The sequence below is a fragment of the Lynx rufus genome, unplaced genomic scaffold (assembly GCF_022079265.1).
Source record: "Lynx rufus isolate CCGP_SWC_20201006 ecotype Redwood Valley unplaced genomic scaffold, mLynRuf1.p SCAF_7, whole genome shotgun sequence".
NCBI lineage: Eukaryota > Metazoa > Chordata > Mammalia > Carnivora > Felidae > Lynx > Lynx rufus.
This window is the reverse complement of record NW_025814889.1, coordinates 28,000,214-28,024,905: the sequence shown is the minus strand read 5'-3', so window position 1 is coordinate 28,024,905 and position 24,692 is coordinate 28,000,214. Positions and strand designations below refer to the sequence as shown.

The 24,692-nt window shown below is 35.6% G+C and overlaps 1 protein-coding gene across 3 annotated transcripts in view; it reads left to right on the top strand.

Moving 5' to 3' along the window:
• ZNF438 (zinc finger protein 438) overlaps positions 1 to 24,692 on the top strand; it is a 134,099-nt gene that overhangs the window by 26,693 nt on the left and 82,714 nt on the right. The window contains exons 1-3 of one of the 3 annotated variants that reach the window (XM_047065208.1): positions 2,553 to 2,580; positions 7,560 to 7,724; positions 13,204 to 13,281. The gene's annotated coding sequence lies outside the window, so the exon portion shown is untranslated. Of the gene's footprint in view, positions 1 to 2,552; positions 2,581 to 6,858; positions 7,725 to 13,203; positions 13,282 to 24,692 lie in introns of those variants that run through there. The other 2 variants (XM_047065207.1, XM_047065206.1) reach the window with 2 other exon arrangements.

Below are 24,692 nucleotides of genomic sequence, written 5' to 3'. Positions count from 1 at the left end.
TGTGTGAGGATTTCAAGAGTTCTTACTGTCTGCATCTTAGGTAGCTCTGAACAAACAGAATTTGCCCAAGCACAATAGAAGTCTTTGGGGAGAGGAGTAGGGTGGATTCAAGGTAAAATGGGGCTTTCACTTTTTACTATAAGTATTTATGTTTTGTTTGAATTTTTCCATTAATGTAAATTTCTTTTGTAATCTTAAAAACAAAGACTGAATTAAAAGATCTTACTAGTTGAGAAGAACTCTATAAAAGGATTACTTATTGCAAGCTTTTGTAAGGACTAGCCTCTTTGTTGTTTTCAAACTCGCTTTGTTTAAAAACATACCAGAAATTGTAAGCCATTTTTTTTCAGAAACAAGATTATATGAAGTAAGGTAAATTTGGTAGATAAAATTAATATACCTTGTCCTTGCCACCACTGTATCTTGTACATATTTCAATTGTTGCTGTAACTCACTGTGCCATTATTCTCTACTTATGTGTTAAGTGAGGGACTGTGCTTAATTGTTTCAGCGCCTAACTATGCACCATGCCTAGTATTTAGTAAGCATTTGATAAATGTTTGTTGATACGGGTGTGTGTTGGGGAAGACTTAATTTCACAGTTATTTCTGGGAGAATGCATTAGTGATTGTCACTTTCAAATCTTAAGAGGACTATATTCCTTTGAAAACATTTTTAAAGTTTATTCTAGTTTTGTATTTATATCTGTCCTCTGTCAGAAAGAATTTAAGATAGTATTTATTCATTAGGACACATAATATAAAATAAAGTTTTAAATAAATAAATAAAATAACAAAGTTGGAGGGCTTTGTTACTGCCCATGTGGAAAATTCAATATCAAGTGACAATGACCAAGACAGTATGTCGTTGGCATAATGATAAACATGCAGATTAATAAAGTGGAATTGAGAGATACTTATATTTTTGGTCCATCAATTGTTTTTTACAAAGGTGCTATTCTCTACTCATTTGCAATTGTTTATAATAGCTTTATTCATAATAGAAATGAGAAACAATCCAAATGTCCATCAACTAGTAAATGGATAAACAAAACACGGTATGTCCATACATTAGAAAACTCTTCGGCAATTAAAAAAAATTAAAATGGTGATATGTACTATAATATGGATGAACCTCAAAAATACTATGCTAAGTGAAAGATGCCAAATTCCACTCGTATGAAATGTCTGTAATAGAGCCGATCAGAGGAGTTTGGGGGGTTGCGGCAGGGACTGACTTCATGTAGACTTAAGGGGATATTGAGAAGTGAAGGAAACGCTTTGAAATTAGATTGTAGTGATGATCGCACACATCTGTAATTTGACTAAAACATCATTGAACTGTACACTTTCAACAGGTGAATTTCGTGATATGGCAATTGTACCTCAGTATTGTAAAAATAAGGAAGGTGATAAAATGGGACCAATGTATCTCATAAGATCCCCTATATTTCCTTGAGGTGGATCACAAATTTTGCTCTAAATTTTCTAAAGAGACCATTCTAAGATGAGATGTGTTTACTAGTGTTCACAAGATCAAAATTTGTCAGCATTTTAGGAGAAACTACTAATTGTAATTCAAAGAAAACTATATGCTTTCATTCATAGAGTAGCATATTCAACTCTGACCTCAACAACATCCTTGTAGTGAATAACTGAATACTCTCTTTTCTATAATTGTTTCTTAAACCTCCCTTCAGTGTAGTCTAGTGGCTTAACATCAAAGGCGCTTTACTAAGTACAATAATGCTGGGTGAATAGGATGGAGAGCGATAAAAGGACAAAGCCAAGAATGCTGCTCTTTGGTGGTATGTCTTAATCCAGACATGCAGTTTTAGAATAATGAATGGGTGAACTAAATAGATATGTAGCAGCCCTGCAGAAGCTTTTTGTAAAAAACGGAGTAACAGTTAAGTTTAGCATTTTACTCTCAGGCAAGTACCTGGAGTGTAATTATTCTCAGGTATAGGTTAGATATGGGGCCATTTACTTTAATAGCTGGATTGGGAGTATGATTGGCATCCTCTTAGGAATGTTGGGGAGCCTGAGGAGGAAAAGTATCAGATTAGACTGTCCAGCATGTATGAATAGAGGTAGTCTGAAGAAATATGTGCTGATGGGTTATGATTCTCCCTTAGAAGTAATTTTGGCTGTTCTCCAGTACTTAGACCAAGGGATCATTCAGGTTCTGAAGACAGTATAACATGGCCATAGGTATTAAACTTGGAATAGTGTGGTTTTCATTATAAATTTTCAAAAGTGGTACATGTGTGTTATAAAAACATTCTAGCAATTCAATTCAAATATCAAGTATAGAATATGTAGAATAAAAAATTGAAGTCTTTCTTTTCTCTATACCCTTCTTTTTTTAATAAAATTTTTTTTAAGGTTTATTCATCTTTCAGAAAGAGAGAGACAGAGCATGAGGGGTTAAGGGGCAGAGAGAGAGGAAGACACAGAATCCAAAGCAAGCTCCAGGCTCTGAGCTGTCAGCACAGAACCTGATGTGGAGCTCGAACCCACGAACCATGAGATCATGACCTGAGCCGAAGTCGGACGCTTAACTGACTGAACCACCCAGGTGCCCCTTCTCTATACCCTTCTTAAATAATATTCTTATTAATGTATATTTAAATTATTTCCAGTTTTAGCTTTTACAGTGCTGTGGTAAACATGCTGGCACAGGGCACTCTTCCATTTAAATAAATATTTGAATGCACACACACACACACACACACACACACACACATACATACACACAATTGCGTGTACACACATTTATGTATATGTGTATATGTTCATATATATGTATATATTATCACTTTAGTAACAGCTATCATCTGTTCTATACCTCATATTTTATTTTAATACACCAGTATTTTTTACTTTATATTTTAAAATAATTTCTTTATATTACTACAAATGTTCAATTTTATATTTGTAATTCTGCTTGTTCCAGTCATGTGAAAGTATCTGAACAATCATTTGTTAAATTAACTAAAGACAACTTGAGCCTGAGTCTTTTGGCTTTATTATGTAAGTACAATAGTTTATTTAGTAAAAAGAAAATGTTAATTGCAGTAACTTAGTTGAAGTTTCTTATGTTTGGAAAACACTTTTTTTCATTATTTTTTATTTTAGTGTTTATTTAGAGAGAGAGAGAGAGAGAGAGAGAGAGAGAGAGAGAGAGAGTAGGCATGTGAGTGGGGGTAGGGCAGAGAGAGAGAGTCCTAAGCAGGTTCTGTACTGTCAGTGCAGAGATACAGGGCTTGATCTCACAAACCTGTGGGATCATGACCTGAGTGGAGATCAAGCTTAACCAACTTGGCCACCCAGGTGCCCTGAAAAGTGTTTGTTTTATAATATCCTGAGAATGTTAGCCTTTTTATCTTTAAGAAATAATTTTACCTTATAATTAACTTTGCAAATTACTTCTGAATAATATCTTGATTTAGGCTTTTGCTTCCAATTGGGTTGTAGAAGGTGGTGGCAGGACATTGTGAACTCTGTAACAACTTAAATAAATTGCAAAAATCATTGTTGCAATGATCTTTTATTACATAATAAATTGCCCCAACACTTAGTGGTTTAAAACAACAGTTGTTTTATATAGCTATGATTCTGTGGATTGGCAATTAAGGCACATCTCAGCTGGGTGATTTTTCTGTTCTTTGTTGCGTTGAATGACATCACTGGATAGTATTTAGCTGGTGGATGAATTGCTTTGCAGGATCCAAGATATTTTTACGGATATATATGGTGCCTGGGTGGAGGTGGAATTCTGGAATTGCTTGACCTTTCTAGCATGGTAGTCTTAAAGCAGCCAGACTTCTAATATTTTGGCTGGGGGCTTGTACAGAGAATTTTCCAAGAGATAGGAAGTAGAAAGACCAGTATCTTAAGGCCTAAAACTGGACACTGGCACCACATCTCTTCTATATTCTGTTGATCAAAGCAATCCCAGTGTCCTCTCAGTTTCAGTGAGAGGGTTTATAGTCATCACCTCTCAATGGAAGAAGTATCAGAGAATTTGTGACCATTTTAAATTTATCACCATCTACCCTCTACCCACAAATTATTTACATTCCTTCTACTTTGAAAATATATTCAATCCTTTCCAAAAATGCAAAATTGTTACCCTACTGTGGCTGTAGCCTCAAGCTTAAGGTCCAGGATATTGTCATTTAAATCAGGTCCCAGATGTAGCTCCTTAGATGTAGTTCTTTGCAAGAGACAAGTTATTTACTCAACAAATAACGGAGAGGCAGACATAGAGTAACTGTGGTAAGCATTCCATTCAAAAATGGGGAAACAGGAGGCATGTAACCTTCACTGGTCCATAGTAATTTTGAAATTCTGATGTTGACAGTTTCTTTAGTAGAGCCATTCTTAATCCTTGAAAATGATTATCCATGACTTCTGGCCTTACCTATAAATTCTGTCATTTTTATTTTTCTATAAGAAATGGTTCATGTTTATAATTGGTGGTCTTTCCAGCCTTGCTTCCTGTTTGTAGAAGCGTGAGAGTCTAAAAGTGTATTTTCATTTTGTACTCTCTCTCCTGCTTTCAATCCAATTTCACATAATTCTTTTAAAATCATTATAAGGCATTGATGTGTCAAATTATAATCCACACCTTTGGAAGCCACACGCACATTTGTTTTTAAGATAGGCTTTTTTTCTACTTGAGACTGAGAGTCCATGTGTTACAAAACAATACCCATAAAATTTCTTAGAAGCTTTTCTATTTGAAAGAGCCCAAAAGGCATACTTCCAAGATTCCTAGAGGCCTTTTATCTAGAAAAGATAGTCTAAGAAGCACATTCTTAAGAGTTTTAGAACTGAATTAGATACAACTTTAAATTATTTTCCACTTCTACTACAGTATTTTTAGAGTCATACTGTAATTGTTATCCTGAAACCATGCTTTACTGGTAGCAAACCCTAGACTTCATATTTACTCTGAAGCTATTTCTTTTCAGTCTGGAGAGAATGGGGATGATTATTCTTTTGAAAGGGCAAGACCTGGCTCCTTTATCTTTCCTCTAAATTCTGCTTGAAAATGAAACAATTCTTTTGTTAGCTCATCTCTGTCTATGTATACGTTAGTACACACAGCTAAAAGAGACTAATACTTTGAATCTTCTGCGTAGAAATCTCCTTACCCAAATCTACCACTTTATTGGGTATATTTTCTCTTTTCTATGTTATGCAAGTAAGCGTTGCATACCACTGTGTAAGAGGGGTTGTAATTTCCTTCTGTTAACATGTTCACTAATGTGCTTCACTAATGTACTTCACTAATGTACTTCTTTTATTAACAGTCTTCTTGAGGCTCTTACAGCTTTTGCTTCCCACCTGGTCCCAAAACCAATGCCACATGTTTTAAGATTTTTATTATGGGACCCCACTTCCCTGTACCAGAATCTGTTATGGTTCTCTGTTTCCATACCAAATTATCTAAAAATTTATAATCTTAAAACAATAACCATTTTGTTGTACCTCATATTTGTGGGTAATGAACAGGGAAGGCTCAGCTGGTGGTTATTCTTCACTGTGTAGCATCAGCTGAGGTTAGTTGGTGGGCATTCAGCTGTAATGTGGGCTGGTTTGGAGGGTCCAAGACAGCTTTATGGTATTTTGACAAGGATCACTCAAAAGTTAGTTTTAGCTAGATCTTTGAACCAGAGTGCCTGCACTTGGATTCTCCAGTATGACAGTCTTATCATAGTTAGACTATGATGACAATAGCACAAAAGACGGGAAGGAAGAAACAGATATATCCTGCTGTAAAATTCTTATACATGAAGTGGTACGGCATTATTATAAGTTAAATTGTGATATGTTAGGGGCACCTGGGTGGCTCAGTCGGTTGAGTGTCCAACTTCAGCTCAGGTTATGATTTCACAGTTCATGAGTTCAAGCTCTACATCGAGCTCTGTGCTAATAGCTCAGAGCCTGCTTAGGATTCTGTGTCTCCTCCTCTCTCTCTACACCTTCCCCACTTGTGCGCTCACTCTCTCTCTCTCTCCCTCTCTCGCTCTCTCAAAAATAAATAAACATTTTTTAAAAATTGTGATATGTTAAAGGTCTATATTTTAAACACCAGAGCAACCATTATAATTCTAAAAGAAACAGGTATATCCAATAAGCCAAGAGTGGAGATAAAATGAAATAGTAATGATAAATGAAATGAAATAGTAATTCCAAACAAGGCAATAAAAAATGGGAAAAGGAAACACAGAACAGTTTGGGACAAACAGAAAATAAGATGATTAATTCAAATTCAACCATATAACATAATTACATTAAGTGTAAATGATCTGAATACTGTACAGGCAGAGATCATCAGGCTAGATAAAAAAGCAAGACGTACTAACTGCATACTTTCTACAAGAAACCCTCTTCAAATATGAACTCACAGATTAAAAGAATTGAAAAAGATATACCATGACAACACTAATATTAAGAAAACTGGACTTCCTGTATTAATATCCAACAAAATAGGCTTCAAATCAAGGAATATTACTAGTGATACTGAGAGATATTTTCTGCTGATAGAACAAACTCATCAAAAGAATATCATAATTCTAAATGTCTTTGAGCCCAATAATGGAGCTTCAAAATATTTGAAGCAAAAACTAACAGAAAAGAAAGGGTAAGTAGATGTGACTACAGTTATAGATAGTTTTGAACACTTCTCAGCAATTGATATAGGCAGAATATCAATTAAAATATACAAATCTGCAACAACACTTAATGAATTGGACTTCATTGACATTTATAGAATACTGCACTCAATAATAGAATGCACATTCTTTTCAAGTATGTGTGGAATTTTTATCAAGGTAAATCATTTGTCAGGTCATAAAACAAGATTTTAAAGAATTAAAATCATACAGAGTATGCTCTCTCACTATTACTGTATTGAATTAGAAATGAGTAAGTGTGGAATACCTAGAATTCTTCCCCAAAATATTTGGAAATGAAACAACATACCTTTAAATAAACCATGGTTTGAAGAGAAATCACAAGGAAAATAAGAAAATATATTTGAACTGAATGAAGATGAAAGCACATCATACCGTATTCATGTAGCTTAAAGCGGTGCTTAGAGGAAAATCTATAGCTTTAAAATACTAACATTAGAAATGAAAGGCCTAAAATTTTCTGAGCTTTCACTTTAAGAAAATGGAAAAATAAAATCCAAAGTAAGTAGAAAGTAGAAAATAAGTAGAAATTGATAAAAGAGAAGTTTACAGACAAATAATAGAGAAAATTAATGAAACCAAAAGCTGTTTTTGCTATTTTTTAACAGATCAGGATAGTTGGCTTTCTTTTGTGACAGTTCAGTGATTTTAGAATATTCCTAGATATATGAAGTTAAATTCATCAGTGTCTTAAGGTCTAGGTCCAGAAACTGGTGTCATGTCATAGTCACCATATTTTATTGGTCAGAGAAGTTACAGAAGTGACCCATATTCAAGGTGAGGGAAGGGCATATATGCCTATTTTTCAGTGGGGGGAGTTTTAAAATATTTGTGTTACTCTTAACCACAGCCATATTTATTGAAGATCTCAGAGAGTTGTGAAAGCAAAGACGACAAAATGAACTGAGATTTCAGAAATGGAAGAGCCTGTATGAGCTAAGAATACTGACAGTCATTTTTCCTAAGTGTATTTGCCCAAAATGGACACTGGCTAAAGATCAAGCTTGCTATGGAGGTAAGACTTTACTAGGGGAAAGAGAAACCATTGGTGTTTTGATGGTCATATAGTCTGGCATGATGAACTGGAAACCAGAGTCCTCAGACATACAGCTAGCTTCCCCCATGGGTTGTTAACTGAACCTTGGGGCAGGAAGGGAGGCTAGGAAGTTGAGGTGGAAATATACAGAGAAATTTTCTGTAATCTCATAGTGCTTAGGAGAGAGTCTACATGGGATGGTGGTGGGATGCAGTTGCTATAAACCACACAATTGATTTCATATTTGAGACATCTTATACCAGAGTAAACTGATCAAATTGAAAAGATCATCTCCTCACCCTACCTGTCTAATATAGGAAAAGATGGGCCCTCACTGGGAAAAAATAATACCTACCACAGTTTTATGTTTCTTACATTCACGGTATTAAGAATACACTAAAAAGTTATATGACATGTGAAAAGTAAAAATCTATCAAACAGCCCAAGAAAGAAGAGAAAATAGAAGCAGATCCACCAATGGCACTGATAATAGGAGTTATCAAACAACGATTTTATCGTCGTATGAATATATAAAGGAAATAAAAGAAACAGCTAAATAGAGGAAAAGACAAAGAATGGCAACAGAATGGTGGGATCTAGAGCTAAAAAATGTAATCTGAAATTAAGATTTGAGTTTAATAGTAAAGTAAGCACAGTTAAAAAATAAACAACTGGAATTAGTAAACTGAAGGACAGTTCAATGGGAAAATGTACAAGGTGAAGCATGGGTGGGGGGAAAGAATGGAAAGAACAAAACAGGTTAAGAGACATATGGATTGAATCATTTCACCTAATCTACATATCATTGGAGTACTGGGAGGAAAGAAGAAGCAAAACCAATATTTGAAAAGATAGTGACCAAAGATTTTCCAAGCTGATGAAAGATAGCCATCCACAGATTCAAGAAATACAAAAAAAACTTAGTGAACTCCAAGCAATATTATATAAAGAAAACCATATGTAAGTATAACATAATGAAACTCAGGAAGAGCAGATATAAAGAGAAAATCTTAAAATAACCCAAGGAAAGAAACCATAGTAACTTGAAAGGAACAATGATAAGATTGATGGCAGATTGTTCTACAGAAATTATTAAAATCAGAGAACAATGGAATAACATCTTTAAAGTTTAAGTGCAGAAAGGAAAAATACTGCTAACCTGAAACTTTATGCCCAGCAAAGTGTTTTTTAAATGAAGACAAAGACAGTTTTAGACAAAAGGTGGGAGACTTTATCACAGGTAGAACCATAGTACAGTAATACTAAAGGAAGGTATTCAGTCTGAAGAAAAATGATCCCAATTGGAACCATAGAACTTTAGGGAAAAAAATGAAAAGCATAAATATGTGAGTAAATATAAAAGATTTTTGCCTATTTAAAGCCATAATAACAATGTCTTTCAGGCTTAAAACATATGTAGAAATAAATTAAATGAAAACAGTAGAACAAATTGCAGATAGGTATAAATGGAGTTAAACCAATTATTGTCTTGTATAGGAAGTGGTAAAAGTCAAGTTTTGTAATTCAAGGAAGTATTTGTAATCTCTATGATAATTTCATGAGAAACTACAAAGATGTTTGAACAAAAAGCTAACAGAAACAATCCTAAAATTTATATGGAATCACAAAGGACCCTGAATAGCCAAAGTAATCTCGAAATAGAAAAAGCAAAGCTGAAGGTATCACAATTCCAGCCTTCAAGTTATATTATACAGCTGTAGTTATCAAAACCGTATAGTAATGGCACAAAAATAAACGCATAGATAAATGGAACAGAATAGAGAACCAAGAAATAAACCCATTATCTGGTCAATTAATCTTCGATAAAGCAGGAAAGAATATCCAATGGGAAAAAGACAGTCTCTTCACCAAATTTTCAGAAAACTGGTCAGCTACATGTAAAAGGATTAAAGTGGATCATTTTCTTACACCATACAGAAAAATAAATTTGAAATAAGTTAAAGACCTAAATGTGAGAATTAAAACCATAAAAATTCTAGAAGGGGGCATAGGCAGTTATATCTCCTTTGGCCGTAGAACATTTTTCTAGATATGCCTCCTAAAACAAGGGAAAGAAAAGCAAAAATAAACTATTAGGACCATAGCAAAATAAAAAGCTTCTGCACAGCAAAGAAAAGAATCATTAAAATTAAAAGACAGCCTACAGAAGTGGAGAAGATACTTGCAAATGACATAACCAATAAAGGGTTAATATCCAAAGTCTGTAAAGAACTGATACAACTCAACACCCAGAAAACAAATAATCCAGTTAAAAAATGGGCAGAAGACATGAACAGACACTTCTCCAAAGAAGACACCCAGGTGGCCAAGAGACACATGAAAATATGCTCAATATCACTCGTTATCAGAGAAACGCAAATCAAAACTACAGCGAGGTATCATCTCAACCCTGTCAGAATGGCTAAAATCAACAATATAGGAAATGGCATGTGTTGGCGAAGTTGTGGAGAAAAAGGAACCCTCCTGCACTGTTGGTGGGAATGCAAACTGGTGCAGATTCTGTGCAAAACTATATTGTACACCTGAATCTAATATAACACTGTGTGTTAACTATATTGGAATTTTAAAAAATGCTAACAAGAGATAAAATGCAGTAATAAAAATTTATTAATTGAAAGAAGAAAAAAGATTAGATGGAGTGAATATAAAACCAATAAGGTATTTTAAATATCAGTATCTGATTACCTATACATAGGTTTAGTCCTCCAACTAAAAGCCAAAAAGTTTTGAACTACATTTAAAAAAAAGACCCAACTATATCTAGTTTGCACAAGATATATTATATAGAAGAATATGGGAAGAAAAGGTACACTGTGCAAACACTAAAAGGAATCTGATATATTAATATCAGATAAAGTAGACTTTAAAGCAAGAAGTTTTATGGAAGATAAAGGGAGAATTTTATGATGATAAAAGTGTCAATTCAATAGGAAGACAGAATAGTTCTAAATTTGTATGTTCCTGACAATTTAACTCCAAAATATGTAAAGCTAAAATTCACAGGACAACAAGGAGAAATCATGATTTCACCATCCTATTTGGAGAATTTAATAACCTTCTTTGAACCACTAGATATAATAAGCAGATTTTTAAAAATCATAAAGGTTATAGGATGTTTAACAATACTGTTAACCAACTTGACCTATTGCTGTTATAGAATGTTATTCTCAACTCTTGCAGACTACAATACACTACAAGTGTACAAGAAACTTTTACCAAAATAGAACATATGCTGAGCTAAAAAGCAAATCTCAACAAATGTAAAAGATTGAAATCATATATGTTCTACAGTGGAATTAAACTAGAAATAAAGATTTTTTTTTTTAATCCTCAGTTTGTTTGGAAAATAAACAGCATACATTTAAATAATCCAGTACTGGTCAAAGAAATACAACCACAATTAGTATCTAAGCTGTGAGAGAATGTTAAAGTGGTGCTTAGAGTCTGTAGCTTTAAATGTTTATGCTTAAAAGGTTGAAAGCCAACCATCCATTTTTTCATTTCAAAAACCTAGAAAAAGAAGTTCAATTTCATTCAATAAACTGGAAGGAAGGAAATTACAAAGAAAGAAGGCATTCTATAGAGAAGACTGACAAAGATTAATAAAGTCAAAGTTGTTTCTTTGAAAATATTAATAAAATGTATAAGCCCCTACTAAGTAAAAAGGAGAAAGCTCAAATTAACAATATAGATATAAAAAGGAAACATTATTAGAGATCCAAGAAGTATCTAAAGGGTAAAATATTCTGAACATTATGTCAATACATGTGACAACTTACATGAAATGGACAAATTCCTTGAAAAATACAACTCACCAAAATGACACAAAAAAGTAAAAATTGTGAATAGTGCTATATCTTTTAAAGGCATTGACCCCATAATTAGAAATCTGCATCTCTAATAATGTTCTTTAACCTCATTAAGTCTCAGTATTAGGTCTTTGTTGAATGTTTTTAGAAAATTTAAAACTTCACTTTGGCTGACAGGTTCTACACTAAACTCATTTTCCATATAATTAAGGTTGATTTCCATTCAAAGGTTTACATACCTTTTGTTGGAGTTTTATACCATATATTCCTTCTTCCAACTTCTAAACCCTTTGAGAAGTAGACATGACGTAACTCAGTTTAGAATAAAAATGTCAACTTTATGTGGGTGGAAACTGGCTAAAAGAGTGTGTTTATATCTGCATGGAATCTTATCCCTATTCCAACTGGATTGACTTAACTTGCCCTGTTGAGTTTACCATGTAGATGACAGGAGAATGTATGTGGGTTTGGGCAGGCAAGTTCTAAGAGAAAGTGAGACTGGTGTCATATGTGGCCAGTCTTTTGCCCTGTCTCACCAAACAGATAAAGCAGAGGAAAAGAGAGTCAGAATGGTGTTTTGTTACCTGTCATCCTGAGTGAAGCCCTACTCTTATGCTCTTTTTTTCCCAAGGAGTCAAACCTACCTTGTTCTCGTGGAACCGTAGTTCTACTGCTGACCTGCTTCTAGTTCCTTATGTCATCTGGGTCCTGTGCTCTATTTTGAACAAGTTTTTGTAACTTTTGTCTTCCCCAGAACTCTTCTTTCCTATCCTCCCAAGAACTTTAAACCTGCCTTTTGTGGACACTGCCAGTTTTTGCACAGCCATCTCAAAAAAAGTATTGAATTCTTCCAATTCTAGATTTTTTTTCCAAATTTTAATTCTAGTACAATTAACATACGGTGTTCTATTAGTTTCTGGTTTGCACTATAATAATGTTTCAACATTTTTATCCATTACTCAGTGCTCATCAAGATAAGTGTACTTTTAATTATAGTACATCTTGTGTATTCATCTATTGATGGATCTAATTCTAGAATTTAAAGGATAGTTGATATGTTCCTTTGCTCTCCACTGTCAATTCAGTGATTAGTGTGCCACCTTTGTGTATCAGTTCTTTCTCTTCTAACTCTTACACTGCCACCTTTCTAATTCTTGGTATTGGTTCACTTCTGTCCCTCTTGGGGCACTTATTATATCTTTCTTGATATGGAGTTGTTTGTCTCCCCTTGTGGTTTGTGGGTTTTTTGATGACAGAAACTCTCTTATGCAATTTCATCTTTCCCTGTTCTCCATGATATTAGTACTGAATAGGGCTTGATTATTGGCTATATTAAAGAATTTGGTGTCAATCAATCTTGAATAATAATATATTTTTCAGAATTTTGAGGAGATTGACATAAAAATATATGAAGGAAATGTATTATATCTCCTATTTTAGAAGTCTTTGGGCATAGCTTAAGATTTTTATCTTAGGTTCTTAAATTATACATAGTATAAGTAATGTCAGTTTTATAGGACTTCATATAACTCTATTATAGTCTTTAAGGTGTAATCATAATAATTGGCTTCTATAAGCTACCTATCAATTCTTGCAATTTCATTACTTCCATTACGTTTTTTTTTCAGATAAAGATGAATGCCGTGTCTCATCCAACACTGAAAATTTGAAGTTTAGAAGACATTTACTAAGTCAAATCACCTCAAGTAAGTCTGATCTTATCCATTTTAACACAGCTTAAGATTGATTTAACATCTAAAGAATTAAGTCCAGTATCTGTGACACTTTGAACTCTCAAATTTCTCAGAATATCTTAGAGTTGCCTTGTAGATTGAATTACTGGTCTTGGAAAATAGTGGAAAGATTATTTCTTTGTAAATTTCATATGCTTACTAAAATTGTAATGTTTAAACTCGTGGTATCATTTTAAAAGTGAGATTAACACCTCAAAATGTTCCTTTATTTTTCATTAAGTCTAGTCATTAGGTCTTGACTAAATGTCAAACGTAATGTTTTTAAAAGTTTTTTTCCCACTAAAACTATGTTTTTCAGTTTTTTTAAGGTTTTGTATGGCTTTTCTAAATGATTTATATATTCGTGATCATCGAAGGGAGGTATTTAGTAATGAACTAGTGCTTAAACCTTAAATGTTTATTTATTCAAAAACTTAGCTTTAAAAGTCATCTTGACCAGTGTCAACTAATATAATTATCTCCTGTTGGATGGAATCCATGTTCCATTGCGTGGCATTCGAAGCCCTCTACCCAGCTCCTAAAAATATCCTTCACCTTAGCCAACTGGACTCTTTTCTGTTCACTGAATTCTCACCATTCTTCATGCCTCTGTGGCTTGATGTGTACTGTGTTTGTTACTTCATGTTTTTTCTAGGATGTTCTCTCCTTCAATCTTACCGTGTCCTCTGCTTGTTGAAATCTTGTGCAAATCCTCCAGGCTCAGCCCAGGTGCATGCTCCTCCATGAACTTTCCCTGATTGCTCTAGCTAGAAGCACTAGCTTTCACACACTCTGTCTCCGTCTCTCTCTCTGCTGACTTCATCCAATATTTTGTTTTTATCACTGTCCTAGCACATTTTACCAGGCAGCTTTATTACTTGTGTTTATGTCCGTCTTATCTCCCATCATAGGTTGTGAGGACTATAAATAAAACCAAACTTCTTGTTTAATTTTTGTTTCTCATGTCATTCAGCATAATCTTAATAGTTCTTGGTAAATATTTGCTTAATAAATTAGTAATGTGCCTGGATTTTTCTTTTATCATCTGTCTTTCACCCTTATAGTCACATATGGTCTGTATTCATGGCAACTATTTATTCCTATTCTGCACTCTTGGCAGACCACCCCCCCCCGCCCCCACTCTGCCATCTTATCCTAGGAAAATACTGACCATAGTGTAAATAACAAGATACAGTCAATTCCTAATCTAAGAAAAAAACTGTATTCCAAAAGTTCATATCTAATTCTGTTGTTTGGAATGCGGAAAACATTTTTTTTCCACAAAAACAATGTTATAAATAGTGGTTAGATTCTCAGCCAGGCCTCCCAAGACTATTTAACTCATATGTACCAGTGGTACTTTAACCACAGGCAGCTACCATGCATAATACTGTTTTGCAGAGAAGTTTTAGCTTGGAGTGTGGAATCACATCTCCCATGCCCTAGAAGCAGGATAGTACCTTTCTGGGTTGCTCAAGACACAGGAGAGCCTGAGCTGGAGCTCTGGCAGTGGCTCAACATATTGCTGGATGCTCTCATGCCAGGAAGTTTTTGGCTTTCAGTATTTGCATAAAAGACATTTACCTGTAGGTTACTGATACTCTCATGTCTCCTAAATTGAGGGCAAGGGAGCATTTGCACTTCTGGCCTCCCCACAGTAGTTCATTGTAAACGACTCTTCAGCTGTTTGATCGTATGGGTGGGTCATTTTAAGTACCGTATTGACATTTTACTACTTCTCCCTTTCTGTTGTTCTATGAACTTAAGAGAAATGAATATATAAACATGGAAAGTACTTCTGTCTATAGAGAAAACACATTTATAGGCATCAACCAACCCTGTGTTTGACATCCTATCAGATTTTGTGGACAACTAATTATCATTTCTGTATGGGTGTAGTGATGCTTCCCATGAAAAACCCATCAGTGTGTGCATCAACAATGCCAAAGGTTGATAATTTATGTTGTCAGGCTATAAGAATACACTTCATAAATTTTGGAGACTTTAATATGTTTAGTCATTGTAAGCTTTGAGCACATGAGTGAATGTCTGCTTTATGTTTAATGCTGTCATAGGTGCAAAGGGCTAGGGAATGAGAACCAAAGATACTAGGAAAAGTTGACTTTCCCTCCAGGAGCCAGAAATACAGGGAGTGAAGTATGGAAAAAACACTCGCAGTGCAAACAATATGTTATTAATTGCCATAAAGTACTTCATGAAGGTAACGCATGCCCTTGGGGTTATCAGAATGGCAATATCATTATGATTCACAGTGGTTATAAAGATGGTGGTGGGATTTCAGTTAGTCTTAGAGGAATGGTAAAGATTTAAATTTAAATAAAGAGCTAAGAGAGGAAATGATATTCCAAGTTGGATTAACAGCGTGATGGAGAAATAGAGGTACAAACAAACAAATCAGCATTACTGGCTGGAACAGAAGCTTTAGTTCATGTTGGGTGAAATAATAGGTGGGAAAATTATACCAGTGCTTCAACCCTGGCAGTGAATAAAAGTCATCCACGGATATTTTTAAAAATACAAGTCCCTAGATCTTTCCCCAGAACTAATAAATAAAATTTCTGGGGCACAAGATGTACGCCTGTTTATCTTTTAAAGCTCCCCGAGTGGTTGAGAACCACTGAATGAGAAGGATGGGCCAAATTTAGGAGAGCCATGAATGCCTTGCCTTGGAGTTGGGCCTTTGTGTCTCAAGCAGTGGGAAGCCCTCAGAGGTTTCTGAGACGGGTGACATGATGGAATTCATGTTTTGCCAAGATAAATGATTCATCAACCGCATGTGAATGGAAGAGAAATAAGAAACAGCTTGAATTAGAGCAGTGGTGGCGGGAAAAAAGAGAAGGTCACATTTTTAAGGGTACTTAGATGTGTGGGAGTTGGCGATGTCAGCCTTGACCTCAGCATGATTTGTTTTATAAACTGATTATACAACTTCACCCTCATTAATTTGCTCTCTTTTCTCTTACAACCTGGCAACTTAAACAGTAATTTCAGCCAGTTTGCATTTAATGGAAGGAGACCATTGTCTACTCATGTACACGTCTAACTCATAATAGTAAGTGAAGTTATGTGTATGAGGAATATAACCTTTAACATAATCATTATAAAGCATTTAATAACCACCCACATATGCAATAACACAACCCCAGTTCTGCAGGAGTGTGCCAAGAGCTGGAGTCACAAATGTAAGACAGCTATTGGCACGTAATTCCCTAGCATTAAGTTGAAATTGGAAGAAATATTCTAAATCATGTTATGCATTTTAATATTTTTAGCATCGGATTTGCTAATTGCTTAGCTTTTGTGGTAGTAGGCCTGTGAATGCCTCTTGACATTAGCAGCTCTGAGCTTATGCTTCCCTCCTGCCCACATCTGCAGCCCCCTTAACTTCTTGCCTCTCTTTCAGGCCCATCCCCACCTAGTGTCGGTCATGCGTGCCCCTACTTCATTCTCACCCAAGTGAGCCAGAGAGAGGAGGTACAAAGGAGTTAGCATTTAAATTCTTTTGTGGCATTGACTAGCCATGTGGTCCTGAGGAATCTCTTTCCTGGCTGATGTAGGACATGATAGCTATTGGGATAACCTACTTTTGGAGTCTCAAACAGTTCCATTAAGTTGGAAGTATGTCATACCTGTTTGATATGTTTTGAATATTTTGTGTTTGGAGACAATGAGCCATATTTATTACATGGCAGAGAATGAGTTCAAGGCGTGATGTTTTGATGTAACCTGCCCCTTTAAAAACAAGACTCAAGATCATGGATTTTTTTTTTTTTAAACCACTCTCTTGGCCATTATATAATCATACATGACAACAACTTCTGCTATGGTCTTCTTTGTCTGTGACAATGAGCTTATCGTTGTGCTTTCAGTATCTGCCTATCCCCTGAGTTACTTTTCTATAGTTATTTAAGGTTTCACCAATCATACAGATTTTGAACCAGAGAATGGACGATCTACTTAGATTTAAGGGATCTTGTAGAAGAAAGAGAGAGAAGGGAACTGGCATTTGTTCAGTGCCCACCCTGTGCTATGGTCTTCACATGTGTTTTATAATTTTAACTCCCATTTTACAAATGAGAAACTTCAGATTTACAGACATTTGAAAGATTTATGTGACATCAGAAATCAAAGGCAGTTTTGGGGCACCTGGGTGGCTCAGTCAGTTAAGCGTCTGATTTCGGCTCAGGTCATGATCTCATGGTTCTTGGGTTCAAGCCCAGCGGTGGGCTCTGTGCTAACGGCTCAGAGCCTGGAGCCTGCTTCAGGTTCTGTGTCTCCCTTTCTCACTGCCCCTCCCCTGCTCACGCTCTGTCTCTCTCTCTCTCTCTCTCTCTCTCTCTCTCTCTCAAAAAAAAAAAAAAATATATATATATATATATATAAATAAACATTAAAAAAAAAAAAATCAAGGGCAATTTTGATCACAGGTCTGGCTATCCTAATGGCTAAACAGCCTGGTCTTAAAAGTCTGCATGACATATTTGTGAGAAAGGTTACTGAACTCAGAATCAGGAGGTTTGAGTGCAGGCTTTAACCTCTGTCACTAACAACCTTGAACAAGTTATTTAACGCCCTCAGCTTCAGTTTCCTCATCTGTCAAATGTGGATAAAATTGGCTTTCCTGACTATTTGGGGTTTTGTGAGAAATATCAGCTAGTGAATTTCAGTATGATTTTATCAGTTTGAAGTGGAAGATTGAGATATTTTTAATTCAAGCAAAAATAAACTTTAAAAGCCCAAAACATTAAATGAGATGAACTTGGGCCGATTTTGCAGTATTTCACTTCTTAACTTTGCTCTACAAATTTTCTAAAATAATGTTTGTCAATTTTCCAGGTCTCAAACACTGTAGTGTGCCAAACTGCATCACTGAATTTAATATCTCAATGTAGCAGAGAGAGTCCTGGCAACATATCAAGTACTTCCTTTCACTTACCAGTAGCAATCATTAGTTTCTATACCGTATCAAATAGGTCTGAACTCCTGTAGATACTGAAGCAATGTTTATAGCCAAGGAGGACTCAGAAGATTCTAAGGCTACCAAATAGTAGTAGGCCTATTGGGCTAGAGTTGATGTTAACATAATCAGAACAATTCTTTATATTTTAGAAGTTTTTCTAACAAGCCTGAGTAATAAAGTCACATTTTGTAGAACTGATTTCAATTTCACAAAACTTGTTTTCAGAAATGTTTCCAGGTTTCAGGACAACTTTCACAGGTTATAGGATGGTGAATACTGAAAGGCAGCTCTGAGCTATTGCAATCCACTTAGGCTTCGTTCAAATATACACATAAGAGATAAGAAATTTAGGAATTATAAGTTATATGCTTACGTTATAAACACAGTGCTATGAATGAAATGGCAGTGAATCTGAGATATACCAAGATCATGTCCTAGACTTACCCAAAACCTTTACCCAGTAAAGCTCTAAGTCCCTTATGTATCAGACTGACAAAAAAAAAAAAAAAAAAAAAAAAAGCAAGCCTTAGGAAGGCCAGCTGACAGAATAGAGGAATAGTGTTAGACTCCAGGTACGGATCCAGAGGAGTGCACGTGTTCAGTCTTGGATTCAAAAGTGTGTAGGATTCTTCTGCATCTGCTACACTCTGTATCTCAAAGAGGGTTTCCTAGTCCTACAGCGCTGACTTCCACATGGCTTCTCACGTACCCACACTGTGCCTGCTTCCTAGATCTGGTAGCTGGATGACTCCAGTTAGGGCCTGGTCAAGTGAAAGTGGTCAAGGGGAAGTGGACAAAGTAAAGAAAACAGCAGAGATTGTGGTCAGATTTGGTCCATGGATGTGTCCTGTTTGCACAGTGTTTGTTTTAAACATGAATTAGTTATTAACTAGTGTTATTTTAACTAGTAACTAATTTAATTTGTTTTTAACTAATGTACAAATCCACTTTCTGGGTTCTTGTGAAAATTGAACTGTTCATGTGACAGTGATCAGCTAGAGCTGAGGGTAGGTTAGCTGCCCCAACTGGATGGGAGGCTGGGTTTTTCATTCTCACAGCCCCACCCCTGGCTGTTGATTTTCTTTACATAGAATTCAGAGGACAGTTAATGTTATTCCTACTGTCATCTATATGAAACTAGGAAATGACACATTGGTAAGATGGTATATTTCAATACAAGGGAAAGACAGTATGTTGGTTTCCCAGGGCTGTCATGACAAGGTACCATAAACTGCGTACCTTTAAACAACAGAAATGTATTCTCTCACGGTCCCTGAGGCCAGAAGTCTTAAATCAAGGTGTTGGCAGAGCCATGCTCCCTCAGAGACCTCTGGGGACACTCCTTCCTGCTTGTTGTAGCTTCTGGTAACCCCATGCTTTCCTTAGCTTCTGGCAGCATAACCCCAAACTCTGCCCCATCATCTCATGGATGTCTTTCCTCTGTGTCCCAGTTTTCCTGTTCTTATAAGGACAGCTATCATATTGCATTAGGACCCACCCTAATCTAGTATAATGTCATCTTAACCTAATTATATTTACAGAGACCCTTCCAAATAAGGTTACATTCACAGGTACCAGGGGTTAGGACTTTAAGTTAACATTTTGTGGGACACAATTCAAACTGTAATAGGATGGCATATTTCTTTGGGGAGTGCAGAGTAATAGTTTAAGAACAGAGATCCTTGAGGCAGGGTGCTTGTATTCATATTTACAACTTATTTTCTATGTGATCTTGCACAGGCTGCTTATCCCTCTCAGTGTCTCCATGCCCTCGTCTATAAAGTGAGGATAATGGTACCTACCTCAAGGAGGTGAAATGAGTGCAAGATCACTTATTACATATAAATGATTTAGAACAGTGAATGGCACATACTAAGTGCTCAATAAACTGAACTATTACTATCAATTATTATTAGCTCCTACTCATACACGGTTTCTTTACATAGAGAGAGTATCAGTGCCAAAAATCTATTATTTATAATTCTATGAAACAAATCATGGATGAACAAGAAGCAGTAGATAGGAATGATGCATGAAAAAGAAAAACTCCCAGGACTTGAACCAATAAAAAAAGAGAGTGAGAGAGACTGAATTTTAATAAGATTTACTCTTTAATGCAAATAAAGTAATTCTAACACATTTAGAATGCTTAGCTTACTCATTGTTTTTAGATTACCTGCATGGCCTCTAAATGTACTCGAAATCACTAAAGATGCAGGCAACATCTTCAAACCTAGAGCCTTAGACAATGACCATTGGATTGGTGAGCACATGGACTGCAGACAGTAATGGGGAAGTTACACCAGGGAGAACATCCAAGGAACACATGACTTCTAAGCATCCCCACCTGTCTCCTTGGAGGCATGTTATTACCATCTTCCTTCCCAAAAATACTTGGGTTGAAATTATCCTTGTTTCCAGTCCCTGGGTCAGAGATTGAGGCTGAATAATTATTTGAATATCAACCAAACTTTTCCTCCTAATGGAACAAATATTTTGAGATATATTATTTTGTTTTTCCACATAGCCTTTATGTAAGATAACCATGCAACTTGAGTTTTTTTAAAAACTGATGGAGAAGGTTTAAAGAAATGACAAGACCTTTTTAAGTACCTGGAAGAAAATCATTCTGTAGGCTAGTGACTCTGGGGTTTGTAATACTACAGAGTATATATGCCTCCTTCTCAAAGATCCTTCTACTCTGGAAACATGAGAATATTCAGATAGAAGGGACATACATATATGTTACTTATGATTGTGATTTTATTTTAATAAAAGAAGTTAGGCTGTTTAATTTTTGGCGAAGAAGTGGTGTTTTATAGTTCAAGTGTTACTAATTTGGAACATTTTGATTAAATGATGAATTCATCAGGACTCCTTTGGTTGCAAGTGAAAGAAAGCCAGCCCACGCCAGCTTATGAAAATAAAAGGAACTTAATTGTTTACATAGCTATGGTTTCCAGAGGTGCATCTGGCTTCAAGCATGGTTGCAGCCAGGAACTCAAATGATCTCATCTGGACCCTTTTTCAGCTCTGCTGGTTTCTTTATTCGTCATTATTCAGACAGGCATATAACCAGTAAAATGACCACCAGCAGCTTGAGACTGTCGTCTTCCTGGTTTAGCAATCTCAACAGGAAGAGAACTTGTTGAGCCGCACATCTAGTGATTGGCCACAGAGAAGATATGGATCAACTCAGTTTGGCTCCACATGTGGTGAATAATCACTGTGGCCCAGAGAACGGAGTATTCTGGTGGGCCAGCCTGGGGCGTGTTCACCAGTGCTGCCACAGACGTGCATCCAGTGACTGAAAACCCCACGGGGTCTCAGGGAGTGAGGGAGTCTTTCTCCAAATGAATTAGAAGAAGAGATTTGGGAATGTGTACTGAGAAGACCAAAACTGTGGTAAATTCAGCCATTACAAATGGTATGTGAAGTAACTCAGAAACTGTAACTTCTGATTTTACAATGACGTGTAAAGAACTTTCCACCTTCTCCTGTTAAAATGTCTATTCAAAACAAAGGAAATAAGAAACAAAAATTCCACCTTTTTTTTTTTTGATAAAAAGTGGGTGACATCAGTACTTCTCATAAATATGAATACAGAAAGTGTATGATACCATGACTTAGTGGAGTAGAGGAAGGCGAAACCTAAGCACCTACAGAAGAGGATAGTGTCAGGAAGCAGTTTTACCTTAGAAGGTTCTGTAACTAAAGGTTAGACTGAAGGAGGAGGTGAGGCATGGCACTAGAAACAGATGACCAGCTGAAAGTCTGTAAAAGGACCAGCTGGACACCCAGGTCCTTGTCTAACCCCAGCCAGATAAGTACCTTCCCCCAACCCAGAAGATGGGGACACAGGAACAGTGAGCACCAGGAGCCACATTTCTAAGTACCAAACACAGTGTTAGAGGATTTTCCAGAGAAAGAGAATGATCCCAGAGAAAGTCCCCGTAGGGGTTCCCCCACAGAGAAAGCCAGCTTGCTGCCCTGGTTGCTTTTCAGTGACACTCACCTTCAACAAGCTCCCTTCCCCACCCCCACCCCCGACACAGACAGAGCTGCCAACTTGCTGTACTAATAATTTACACTTAAGTAGGAATAGACAGCCAAGGATCACCAGATATTTAGGTATGACTCCAATATGATAGAGATAAAATAAACCCAAAGGACACAAAGGAAGAGCTCTGATGAGACAGAAACTATAGAGACAGCAGTAAGAAACTAAAGAAACAAACTATAGGGGCACCTGAGCAGCTCAGCCCAGGTCATGTCATGGTCATGAGATCAAGCCCTGCTTGAGCCCTGATCAGCTCCGAGCTGTATGGAGCCTGCTTGAGATCCTCTCTCTCTCCCTCTGCCCACTCTGTCCCTGCCGCTCTTGGTTTTGCACACACACACATGCTCTCTCTCAAAGAAAAAAGAAAGAAAAAGAAAAGAAACAGGTCTTTAAAAATGTGAGAAGGTTTTGCATAGAAAATAAGTCTTTTTAAAAAAGGAGAATTAAAGGAAAGGAAAATTAAAGAATGGGAAATAACTCCCAAAATTAGAAATCTAAAGGCTAAAAAAAATTCACTGAGCTGTTGAAAGATAAATTTGAGGAAGAAGTCATTAGTGACATAAACCAGCAGGTCCAGTAGCAGCCCACTAATACAAGAGAAAATGGGAGAGAATCATCCAAGAAATAACATAAGACAGTTTCCTAGAACAGAAGGAAAGATAAGTCTTCCAAGTTTCAAGAGAAGGAAAAAATTGTCATATGTAAAGTGTTTTGAATAAAAGCAAACAAGAGACTTCTCAACATCTGTGCTGGTACGGAAACATCTAAATGTGTGAAGAATTTTCTTAAGGGGTAATTTTATCATAAAGAAAGCATTTCTTCCTTTACCTGAGACTTGTCAAATACGTCTAAATAGTCTCAAGTCGTTTTTAAAACAATATTTCACTTATAAATCTTCCATCATTTAAACTTACTTAAATTTTTGTATATTCTGAGGTACACCTGCAAATTTCTGTCAGATTTGAGGTATTTTCACGGTACTTAATCTCATTTTTCTTCTTTTGCTTCACTAATCCACTCAACAGATTATCGAATGAACTTTTCCCAAGATACAATGGAGTTGATTAGTCCAACATCTATAGTTTCATAGTTTATAATCAGTGACAATAAATGTGATTAATTTAGAAACTCACTGATGATACTCGGGTATGTGATAGCAGGACTTGAAAAATGTTTGCCATTTTTTTTCTTTGTCCCAACATACAGTGATTTGAAGTTAACAGAATTTGGGCCTTACTCTCTTAAAATGTTTGGCTTTTATTTTTATACGTGAATAATATAGAATAATAATATATACAATAATAATAATATATGTGAACTAATAATATACTAATAATATACGTGAACTAATATAGAATATTAGTTTTTATCTTTTTTTTCTCAGTGAAGAAGGCAGAGTCCCAAATGGTATTTTCTTCCAGAAAATTAAAAAGAACCTCACAAGTTGAAATTTAGCAGATATATTTTTCAAATTTTAATTATCTGAAAAAATAATGTTTTTAGGATTCAGTGAATATTCTTGTTGACTGTATGACTGATAAAGTATTTTATTATGGTATCATTAGATTGAAAGTTACTCCAAATTGCAATTGGTTTTTAAAATATTCTCACTTTTAATCTGGAAATACTATAAAAGAATTAAAATGTTTAGGTACAGTGCGCTTTTTCCTTTCTTTTTGGATTAGTTTCTAAAGCCTAATGAAATGGAAGGCAAGTGTCTTTTCTCAGTTTAAAAAAAAAAAAGTTCTAGTTTATTCCTTAATGTACTATAATGAAACCAAAATAATATAGAAAACTCAAGACATGAAAGAGTGCCAGGATGGTTCTTGCCAATATAACTTTTTAGAATTGTGCTGAGTAGCTTTTGCTATAAAACTAGACCAGCTAGTTTATTATGTATTCTCTAGGTAATGACATTTTATAGAGGATTTTTGTAGTTCTTTTGGGTCAGCAAGGTCAAGAACTTTAAATTAGAATTATTAGAACTGGAAGGCATCCTCTTATTCACTTTCTAATTGAGGGAACTTAAGTCCTGAGAAGTCATGATTTACCCAGGGTCACACAGCTCATAGTGAAGGTTGGAAGAGAATCATGGCCTCCTGGCAGTCAGGTCAGTGATCTTTGTAAAAGACTTTTTGGATTTATTCTTACTACCATCATGTTATGTTTCAGCGCCCATAACTTATTGTACTGGGCCCAATTAGCAAATTAGAAGTTTATGTTTAATCTCCTAACGCTGAGGGAACATTTAGAATTAGGAATATTGACAATAACAAAAGCAGGAAATGGCAAGAAACATTTTGAAGAAATTTTTGCGTAGGTTAGAAGATATCCCTTGATTAC